Raw genomic sequence first — 11,476 nt, 5'->3', positions numbered from 1 at the left:
TTCACTATCATTATTCTGAATTCTTTTTCTGGAAGGTTTCCTATCTCCACTTCATTTAGTTGTTTTTCTGGGGTTTTATCTTGTTCCTTCATCTGGTATATAGCCCTCTGCCTTTTCATCTTGTCCATCTTTCTGCGAATGTGGTTTTTGTTCCACAGGCTGCAGGATTCTAGTTCTTCTTGCTTCTGTTGTCTGCCCTCTGTTCTGTCTTCCACATCAGCGCTCAGGTGGGCAGTGCAGTACTCCTGACTGGCCTCTCCACAGCCACTAACCCCCACCTGACTTATCTTTAAGAAAGGCCTTCTTGCCCCAGCAGCTGGGAGTGATGTTGGTGGACAGCCTCAGCTGTCACAGCCCCCACCACCCACCATAGGGTTTGCCTCAGCTGTGAAGACACCTCAACCAAGGTCAGGCCCCTTTCTATGGCTGCCCTATCTAGCTGACCCCGATCCATGGAGGAGTATAAAGGCTGGCCATCTCAGGACAATGTCCCAGCTCAGGACAATACTGAAGGGCCATTCTAGCTCTAGAGCTTCCCCAGGAAGTAGGCTGCGGCTGTTGTTCAGTCTGTTTTGCAGCTCAACTTCTCCTTCTGCCCAGTCCCGCTTTCCTCCCCTCCCTTCCACAGATGTTAATGCCAAGGGCACTCCCTAATAAACATCCTGCATACTAAGCTGTCTCAGGAAGTTTGCTTCCTGGAGAACCCAACCTCAACTGAAACCGGTGCCCTTCTTCTGATTTGTTTTCAGTCTGTTGCCTGAGACCACCTGACAAGGATGTGTAGGTCATGGGGGACTCACTGGTTGGGCTTGAGGAAAACTGGAGAACTTGTTTGCCCTAGGGTCTGTCCAAGGAACTTTCCTCTTTTATTCTGCAAGATTTTCAGGACAAGAAAATGTGACTCATAGTAGGCACATGTTAAATTTATTAGGTAAGTGAATGACCAGGTCAGGGTCAGCTTCATGGATGTATAACCTGTACAGTTGCACAGAGCCCCATCTTTCTCAGAAGTGCACCACAGTTGATTTAATGCTCTGCTACCAAGGTCTTGAAAGTCTGAATAATTTTTTAACAAGAGACCCCACATTTTCATTTTGCACTGGGCCCTACCAATTAGGTAGCTGGTCCTGGACCTGGGTCCCCCAAGAACTAGCTTATCCTCATTTCCACTAGGATTCTTTCTCACTATAAGGGAGCGGCAGAAAAGCAGAGAGCAAACCAGCAGTCTTATGAGAAGAGCTCTCAGGGTGGGCCTAGAACCACATTCCCAAATCTCATTCCTTGTAATCATAGCTCTTCAAGATGTTTACACATGCTTGGAGGGCAAACTGATCAATGGTCAGATAAACTCAGGAAACAGCAACCTAAACCCCATCTGGAGATTTACAATGTTCATCAACTCAGTAGAGGTTCTGGGAAGTCTCCCCAGTAAATAAGACACCTCCTTAAGTTTGTTTAGTGCTTGAATAAACAACTGCATTTGTTCAGGGGAAGATTTTTTTTCCTGAACCACCTCTTAACATTCTGGAACAATTTTCTTTTCACAATTATTTGGGAAGTGCTACCCCAGAAACTTGGGCTGAATTGGCCACACCTCCCTTGTCCTGAATGTAAGGATCTAACAGCCTAGCACAGACTTCTTTCCTGCACCTCTTTTGGAAGTGATGATCAGGAAGTCATTAGTTTGCTGTGGTATTTAGGAACTATAAGGGAGCTTGTACCACCTACTTCAGATGTAGATAAGAAAAGAGATGTCCTAAAAGGTTAAATCATTGTAGATACCTATGATAGTTAAGATTAAGTGCCAACTTGCCTAGGCTATGGTACCCAGTGGTTTGGTCAAATACCAGTCTAGATGTTGCTGTGAAGGTATTTTTTAGATGAGATTAACATTTAAATTTATAGACTTTGAGTAACGTAGATCACCCTCCATAATGTGTATGGGCCACATCCAGTCAGTTGAAAGCCTAAAGAGTAAAAACTGAGTTTTCCTGAAGAAGAAGGAATTCTCCTCACGATTGCAACATGAAAACCCTGCCTGAATTTCCAGCCTGCTGTTCTGTAGAATTTGCACTCAAGACTGCAGCATCAACTCTTGCCAAAATTTCCAGCCTGCTGGCCTGCCGTACAAATTTTACACTTGACGGCCCTGATGATCACGAGACAATTCCTTACAAATCTCTCTCTCTCTCTCTCTCTCTCTCTCTCTCTCTCTCTCTCTGTCTCCCCCCACCCCTTGTTGGTTCTGTTTCTCTGGAGAACCCTAACTAATACAATACCAATTCTGGGTATGTAGTATAAGATAGCCAGACTAGGTATTCCCTTTACTCCTCCAGATTCACTCTCCACTTTCCTCCACCCTGTCTGTGACCATTCATGTGCATCAGTTGACTTCCTTGTCCTGTAGCTTCCAGTTGGGTTGGATCAATGATGAGAGGTAGTGGCAGGAGGACAGAGTGCAGGAGGAGAGTGAAGTGAGGGTGTCTATTCTCTTGGCTTTCTCCCTGCCAGGCTACAGGTTAGCAGTGGTTTCGTTCCTTTACTGTCGATCTGTGGCCTCTCCAACAGCTCTAGCTCCAGCAATAGCTCCAGCCTCAGCTCTCACTGAGTTCCTGCCCACTCTCTCCTCTGGGTCTTTAGGTCTAGGTTGGTTAAGGCTATTGCTAGCACTTTCCCACCCCCCAATCATGTGCTCCATCATCCCTTGTACTTTTCCCTTAATCCTGCCTATGGCTCCGTATACCGTCCTCACTTTCCCTGTTTGAGTGTGCCATTTGTTTCCTGCCAGGACACCGGGTAATTCAAAACCCTTTAAATTCTTTTTACACATGAGGAAACTGAGGCCTAAGAGGCATGGTAACTTCTCCAGGGCTGGGATTTAAGCCAAGGTGTCTGACTCCAATGGTAATCCTCACAGCCTGTACACATCAATTCAATTCCTGTTCACATTAATTACTCTTTCTGAATCACAGTTTCCCCATTTGCAAAACGATGTCAGTAACAATAACTCCTTATAGGGTTCTAGTTAACACTCAATAAATATTAGCTATTGTCATTATTTGCAACAAAAAAGAACCTTGATGAAGATAGAAATTCCCAATTTACAGGGTCTTGGTAAGGATGAATTGGCTAGCAGGTGTGTTGCACCAGCACAGGGCCTGACACACACTAGCCACTTAATATATGCCATTAAACATTAGTCGCATCTGTTGTTCTTTTCCTATGCCACACTCTTTAGGAGCATGATTTTGAATTCTATGTGAGCAAAATTTGAGTTGAGAGGCACTTTACATATATTGTCTCATGTAAATGTCATAACGAACTAAGAGGTGAGTTATTCCAGTTTTACCAATGAGGAAGCTGAGGTCCAAGGAGTTAAATAACTTACCTAAGCTCACTACTACATCTGGTAGTGAAAGATCAAGGATTCCAACCCAGACATATCTGACTCCACATTTATTTGAGCCAAGGAAAACTTGTTAATAGAGCTAGTCTTCAGCTGGTAAGCACTGGTGTGATAGGTCCCGCTTTAAATATTGAATATTTCCCCATTGGGTGGTAAATGGCTGCTGCCTCAAGTCTCTTGAGTAGGACCTGCTCACCCATTCCCCCTCCGTCCCCACGACTCCCAGCTGCAAAGACAGGGCCTACTCTGATGGGTCTGTGCCCACCCCTTATCAGTTTTTAATGTTCAGAATATCGCTTCTAGAAACAAATCCAGTAAATGAAACTCGATAATCATACACAAACCTTTTAGAAATCCAAGAAGGAGGATGACCTGAGTGATTTTTTAGAGCATTGCAGAAAATTCTTATCATTTCTCTACCTCTGTCCTGTGGCTGATTTCTTTGGAGGGATGAGCCCCAGAGGGGGCTTTAGGGTGAAGGTATGAAAGGGTGGCCTTGTCTGTCCCCATAGTCAAGAAAGCCCAGTTCTGTTTCTGGGCCATCCCTGCTTCAGCCTTGATTGCACCTCTGTCCTGAACCCCAAGTCCCTGTGGTCCTTTTAGAATAACCTAGAGAGAAAATAGGTGTGCACACAGTGTGAGGCAGAGAAGGGAAGAGCCAGCTTTTCCCCAGGCTTCTGCGTTTGAAGTCAGTCAGGCTGGGCTTCCATGTTTTACCTTAAAGAGGGAGACTGGCAGCTTGCTAAGAGCCTGAAGGCTGCTCCCAACCTCTGTGTTGCTGAGCTAGTAGCTGGCAGCCCTTCATCGTCACCTATACAGTTGCCCCATTTCCCTGGGTGCCGTCCATGCCTGAAGAAGGCTGGGTTTGGGGGCTTTTCCTTGTTTAATGGCTGAGGGGGAGTTTGGAGATTTGTAGGAGAAAGTCTGCAGAATAGATAGTGAGTTAAGAAACTCAAAGTCAGGGTTCATGAGATAGAGGGCTGGGGCTAGTGGAAGGAGGGGGAAGCTAAGGGAATGTCAGTCATTGGGGGATTTGATGCCGAGGACAGTTTTCCTCTGTTTCCTTTCAGACCTTTCTGCAGTGTGTCAGGCTCTGCCCCTGCTGTGAGGATCTGCCAAGGCCAGCCCTTGCCCTTTATAAATCTCCTTTCTCTTTCTTTCTTTCAAAATGGACTTGCCCTGGATTAATAAAGATATTCTGGAGAGCTTTCTATCTCTGCCTGGCATTATGCTTTAATAATATTACTACTACAAACTTTAATCTAGAAAGTAGAGAGGAATTGAAAAAAAAAATCACAAAGAAAAAGCAAACCTCCATAATCAAGAGATAGGGTTAGGGGCAAAAGAAAGGACCAGATGACACCTGGGTGAAATGGTGGCATTTAATCAGGGATTAGGCAGGAAGTGGGTGAGGCAATACCAGAATAGCAAGAACCAACTTGAACCCTCTAATGGAACCTTTGTCAGGGTTTTCAAATACTCCAGTGCCCTTTAAAACCATTTTCCCCTCTGCCCTTATGTTTTTGTCCAGGCCTATAGGGGAAAGTGAAATGATCGAAAGTGAAATGCTGGCTCTATTGACTTTTCTTTCAAAGGGAAAACAGTGCGCAAGTTTCATAGGAAACGCTCTTGCTGAGTGAATGGCCCTTGAGAACAGGACTGGCTACGTGATTTGCAGGGCCCAGAGCGAAATTGAAATGTGAGGCCTCTCGTTCAAAGTGTTAAAAAATTTTAAGGTGACAGGTGAACATGAAACCAAATGTGGCACCTTTCTGAGCTCAGAGGCCCTGTGTGACTGCAGAAGTCACACTCCCAGAAGCTCGTCCTGCTTAGGAGTCTCTGAAGGTTTACATTATTCTCATTTTCTGACTTAATAATACTGCTTCCTCCATTTTCAAAGCATCAGGGATGTGATGATTGTCTGTGTGTGTGTGTGTGTGTGTGTGTGTGTGTATTTTAATGCTATTTTTAGGCACTTAAGTTTATTTTCAAAATGGCTCTTTAAAACCTCAAACATTTCTAACAAGCAGTTGAGAATGTCTTAGATCTAAATCTGAGTAGGAAACACTGCTGCCTAGGGACTTACATGTTAGAGGGATCAGCTCTCTTGTTCAGCTCAACTCAAATCTGAGGGGCCAAAGAGACATACCTCCCAGACAAGTGCCCAGGTGGCTAAGCCCCCAGAACTCCTTGTCTAGATGGCCCTGACCTGCTGCCAGGGATGGGCAGGCATCTTCCTCAGGTACTTCTTCCCAAGGGTGAACCTTACTACTGGTATTAGCACCCCCTGGCCTAAGATTTGTCCAAGTGACAGCTGTTTAGGGGTAAGGAAAGGGGGTACTATTGACAGAACTTGGACATGTGGGCTGGTCTGGGATGTTCTTCCCTGTTTTTTGAGGCCCCTTGCTGTGCCAGAGGGAGTTGGAGGGGGGAAGGGCTAGGGATGGGTGTTTCCCTCCACACTGCTACATTCTACACCAGAATTCCAAGCACTCTGAGGATTCTAAATTATATCTTGGCTTTTTAGGCCATTATCGAAGGTATATTTGTCATGAGAGCATCAAACATATTTAACAGTTTGCTAGCTTAATTTATAACTTATAAAACTCTAGACTTACAGTTTGTGGGCTTCCATTTCTGTTCTCGCCATGGGTTCTGCAAACATTAGGGGCAGATGTGAATGGCAGACAGCAACGAAAGTGTATATCTCCATAATGAAATTGAACACTAGCTTCCTCATAAACAGTTTTATAATTCAGTTACTCTAACTTTGCATATTTGTGTGTGTGTAATATATATACATTTTGACAAACACAGTTTCTGTTTTGATTAGTGGAATACAGCAGCTTTTTAGGATGTAATTATTAATTATACATTTACCACATCCAGTTTCAAGTACATTTTTCCTCCAAATGCTTCTTAATTTAGTAAGAATATTGTTTTTATCACAACACTGGACTCTGCTAAAATTTGTATCTCTGTACCACAGAAGAAATAATTTTATCTTTAATGTTGATCTTTTTATGTGAGCCTATGATAGCATTCATGATAATGTCAGATATTTCTTATTGACAAAATGAATATTCAAAAGATGTATTTCGATTTCATGAGTTTAATAAAGAAAAACAAATCATTATTGGAACTAACTGATTTTCTCTTTGATGTATCTAGGACACTGGAATAAAACTGGCCTCGTTCAACTGTTTGTGCAGTTCTTCCAGCAATGGAGTTATCACTTCACTTTTCATGTGTCCAAAAGGAAACTTGGATTCTGAAGTGGGTGAATTTAATGAAGAAGAACAAACATTTGAGGTAAGTGAAAAGTCATGCTTCAGTGAGAGATTTGTAAACACGTTTTCTGCAGGCGCACATGTTCAGTCATTTTTGGATATAGTCTTAAAGTAACTTTTAACTTTTGGAATAGATGCTCATGCTTCTTCCAAAGATTTGTGTCTTCTGGTTTTCATGTGGGCAGTGGTATCACTTAGCCCTTATGACAGATGGTAAACTGTGTTGATAAACATTCTTTGTAACATCCATATTCATCATCAACTTTCGTGTGACATTGAATTTAGAGCTTAATTTTTTGCTAAACATGTGCTTTTGGCTTTTTGAGTTCTTGGCTGCTGAAAGAGTTTATTGCAAAATAAAACAGCATTACTAAATAATAGCTACTGCTATATGTATATAAATCATACGGTGAATCACAAACTTGTGTAATGATAGTTTTCAGGCTGCTCTCTATAAGCTCTATGATAAGATGGCCCAGCCTCTAGTTCCCTTTTATGTTTCCCACCAATGAAGTCTCACATTTCTACTGACCTTACCAACTGATGGCTCAGTGGCTATATGCATGTGGAAGGGTGTGGGTGTGGCATAGGCCACAGCACAACTCACTGGCCCAACTATGGCTTGTAGGGGCAGGGATATTCAGTCCTTCTCAACTGCCACCTAAACTGCAAGAAATTAGCTTCCTGAGCTCTCTCTTGCCTGAGGGCACTGCATTTACCAGCAGGTAATGTGTGTGCTGTCTTTGAAAGGAAGGAGCTTGTTAAACTGAGTCTGGAAAAAATAGGGAAAAGAGAGATGGGTTATTGCTAGACATCTTTTAGACTTAATCATATGTTGAAGTAAAAAATCTGTTTATTGTGCATACATCTCCCACAGTACTAGCCAAGACCATGTCAGAAGCTGAAATACAAAGTAGAAGTCTACCAATGCAGCTATTAATAATTCTTTATTAAAAAAATAAAAAATCTAGGGGCTTCCCGTGTGGCGCAGTGGTTGAGAGTCCGCCTGCCGATGGAGGGGACACGGGTTTGTGCCCCAGTCCGGGAAGATCCCACATGCCGCGGAGCGGCTAGGCCCGTGAGCCATGGCCGCTGAGCCTGCACGTCCAGAGCGTGTGCTCCGCAATGGGAGAGGCCACAACAGTGAGAGGCCCGCGTACCGCAAAAAAAAAAGAAAAAAAAAAAATTAAAAATCTGAGGGAAATGTTAGGGCAGTTGGGACCCTTGGACAACAGGTGTAAACTGGGATTGTCCCACTTACAGGAAAATAAAGAAGCTTCATTTTTCTTTGCCACTTTGGGAATGGTGTTTGTAATTTTGCTACCTGGTATACTAGTGTGAGTTTTCTAAAGGTGTGGTTTCCTAGGTTTGAGTTCACTTAGCTAATGGAAATACATGAGCCCAGGATGCCAGCTTGATACCTGTGGCTGTGTGACCATCAGTCTATTTTTTTGCCATTGAAAGTAATTCAAAAGCTGCCTGATTGACTAGGCTGTCTTGGTCATTTAGTTTTAAGGATAGAGCTGAGCAAGCCAGGGGACAAAAAGACCTAGCACATGCTATGTAGTTAATAAATATTTCAATAAAGGAGTCATTGTTGGAGGTGTTATTGAAAGCCACCAACTTCCTCGGGTCTGTTTTCCTTGTAACAGTAGTGATCTCAGAGGAGTTTCCATGGCTGTGTGTTTATAACTCATATAAACATATAGATATTTAATGGAAATCTAAATTAAAAATCAAAAAGTAATGTCAGTAGCTTCTTAAAAGTCATCATAAAATGACCTTACATCATTCAAAATGTCAATAAACAACTGCCCCATTAGAGCACCAGAATCACAAGATCTTGCAAGGAGGTTTACTGCAAAGAAAGAGAGACCACTTGTTTCAGAATCACTGGGCGAAGGCCTGCCTATCACATTCTACTGTTCCTGGAATGCCTACTACAGCTTTTGCCTCTGCTTGACATGTCAAGCTATCTAGCTAAGTGCTGATATTCGATATTTTTTGATGTCCTAATCAGATGCTCATTCAATAGAAGTCACTGCTGAATTTTGCAGACTTGCAGAAATGGAAATTCTAGTTGTTAATGCTGTTCTTACCTTGCTGCTTTGGTTCCAGGCTTTAAATTGATGTTTTTCTGGGCTTTTAATTAAGTAGATGAACAGGAACATAATGGGACAGTGATTAACATTAGGATCAGTCTGAGGTTCTCTCAGCACTAACCACATCCTGCTTCAATTCTTTTTAATTTTTATTTTTCAGCACTGAGGAGAGTAGACATTACCGTATACATTTATTCTCTCCCAAGAATGTCATAGAGGGACCAGATGTATTTTCTCAAAGGACATAGATACCTATATTAGACACGAGGAGAATTTTCTAGTTAGTCCCCAAGAGGTAGGGTGGCACTGTGTGTTCTGGAATTTTGTTGCTTAAATTCTGACAAAATAAAATAACTTGTGTTGCTATGAAAATAACACTGGAAGAAAAAAAAAATCACGTTAGCATAGGCTTTATCAAAGAGTGTTATATGGAACGTGAGTCACCTGAGCTGCTCCATGAAAAGAGGGTTCTGTGGCCAAGACCCACCTCACCTTGCTCTTGGAGGTTCCCAACATACGTTAACATAATAAAGAATTTGAGTGATCCTGCAATGAAGAAACCATTGTTGGAGTTTTCTAAAGCTTTCTAGAGTTTATCATGAAGCCCTCATTCTGTGTTGCTTCCTATAGAAACACTGTAGTGGTGTAATATTTTTTCTTTAAGTCTGTTTTCTTGCATTCATTGGGCTAATGACTAACTTTCTACAGTCCCAAGACATTATTTCCTATTTATTTTATCTAAGCTAAATCTAGATGTATTTTCTTCCAGTTCTTCTCTGCCAATAGACGATGATAACCCCTCCAGATGCTCTTAGTGTTATGTGATCTTATAAAATCAGTGATTCTCTTTCCAGAACTCATGAGCTTCTGTTATCCAGTGTCATTTCTTACCTTTCTTTGCTTCTTGATTTTCGAAGCTTTGTTATCTTCTATCCCATAGTAGAACCATTGAAATTTAGCTCAGTTTGAAATTTGGTCAGTTTCTATTTCTCTCATTCCCATTTCTCTTATCCCCAAATGTCATTTTGCTCTCAGATTTGATCAGTACAATGAACACTGATCTGTTTTACTTGTGTCTGTCATTCTGAGAAAATGAAAACATCCCAGATTATGGATGTAATATTTTGACAGACTAATATTGACCTTATTCACATTTTTCCCCCAGAATAGTACATTTACTACACTTTTTATTCCTGCAGTGCAAGTCTCAATACCTACTGAAAGTGTAGAATCCAGGCCAGCAGTCTCAGTGGGATATCTTTCTGCCCTGTTGTAGGAGTGAAAATCCGGATTCATTCAATTTATTCGAGAAAATGTGTGTGCCTTTGACATGCTAGGCATTAGGGTACAGTGATGGGGAGAATAGTACAGGCAGGCCCTGCTTTCAGGAAACATAGATGTGAGTGTTGTCAGTGACTTCTGTTACAGTGTGTAATATAGTTTTTTTTTTTTTTTAAAGCTGTCTTGATCCAGTTCTGAGGACCTGTCTGGAGGCCAGTGGTTCCTCTTTTTGAGCAGCTGATTAAGTCCACATCCCCAGTGACTTCCCTATTGAACTCTTCCACTCTTGGCGTCTATGCGCCAGCCTTAACTGCCCCAGGGCCAGGTATCAGACAACTAAAAACAGCCCCTAAGTCCTGTAGCCTGTGAAATTATTCAAATCAGCCAATTCATAGGGAGCCTGCTAAACCTAGTTAACCCCACCTTGCTTGTCACACATCAGCTGCCTCTGCCCCAGGGTGTAACCCTCAGTGTGGCTCTGCCTGGACGCCTTCTCTACTTTGGCAAATAACAAAAAGTTCTGCTTTTCATCTATCCAGATGTCAGTGGGTCATGTCCTGCCACCAAAGAACTTTCAAATCTAGTAAAACACAGCTGCCGGCAAAATTTTGGTTTTTCTTTTTTATTGTTATGAAAATTTCAAAGGACTTAAAATAGTACTAATTGGTGGCGAAAAAGAGGTGGGATCAGGATTTTAAGAGAAGGGAGGAATTTAAAAAAATTAACTTAAGTAACTTAGTTCCCTCACCAAAGACTTTAGCAGTTTAATATACCCCATATATTCATTTGTTTATTGTGTGCTTATTGAGCATTTGCTGTGGCCCTGGTAATATAATGCTCTAGGAGGTGTGCAAGAACAGAAAATGTGTACCCTTTTTTTGAGAAACCTACAGATTAATTAAGACGTGACGTGCACCTAAAATGATTAGAGAGACAAAATCAAGTATGTAGTACTATAACTAAACCACCCCTAAGTCCAAAAAATGACAAAAAATACTAAAGAACCAGAGAAATAAATTTGCTTGCAATTTTCAGTGATAGCTAACTTTAAAATAATTTTTAACTTTCCTAGTAAGTTGGCTGGAGAAATGTTTGCATTATTGCTCTTTTCCTCCATTCATTTTTCCCTGCTCTGAAACCCTTTCTCTGAGGTGCATAGGGCCTGGCAATTTCTAACCCTGCTTTGCAAACCTCGGACGGTTCGGAGTCACGTGGATTTTGAACTGAAGCTGGTAACGAGGTTCTCTCAAGGGATGGATTTTGGAGTACTGTGTTGGCAGTTCAGATCAGATGAAGCTATTTCTTTTAAAGCTTGGGTGTGTTTCAAAAAGGAAAATGGTTTCAGCCCAAATCCATTTGCAATACCAACCTTCCTCGTTGGGGAATTGAATGCTTAG

At 42.0% G+C, this 11,476-nt stretch overlaps 1 protein-coding gene across 19 annotated transcripts in view; it reads left to right on the top strand.

The window, feature by feature from the left end:
• The window catches only part of MTERF1 (mitochondrial transcription termination factor 1), a 571,641-nt gene that overhangs the window by 285,516 nt on the left and 274,649 nt on the right, over positions 1-11,476 (top strand). For 18 of the 19 annotated variants that reach the window (XR_008617408.1, XR_003679882.2, XR_003679883.2 and 15 more), the window contains one exon: positions 6,578-6,718. The gene's annotated coding sequence lies outside the window, so the exon portion shown is untranslated. Of the gene's footprint in view, positions 1-6,577; positions 6,719-10,257; positions 10,405-11,476 lie in introns of all 19 variants that reach the window. The other variant, XR_003679875.2, reaches the window with a different exon arrangement.

The sequence above is a fragment of the Physeter macrocephalus genome, chromosome 5 (genome assembly GCF_002837175.3).
Source record: "Physeter macrocephalus isolate SW-GA chromosome 5, ASM283717v5, whole genome shotgun sequence".
Taxonomy (NCBI): Eukaryota; Metazoa; Chordata; class Mammalia; order Artiodactyla; family Physeteridae; genus Physeter; species Physeter macrocephalus.
This window is presented reverse-complemented; position numbering and strand designations above follow the sequence as displayed.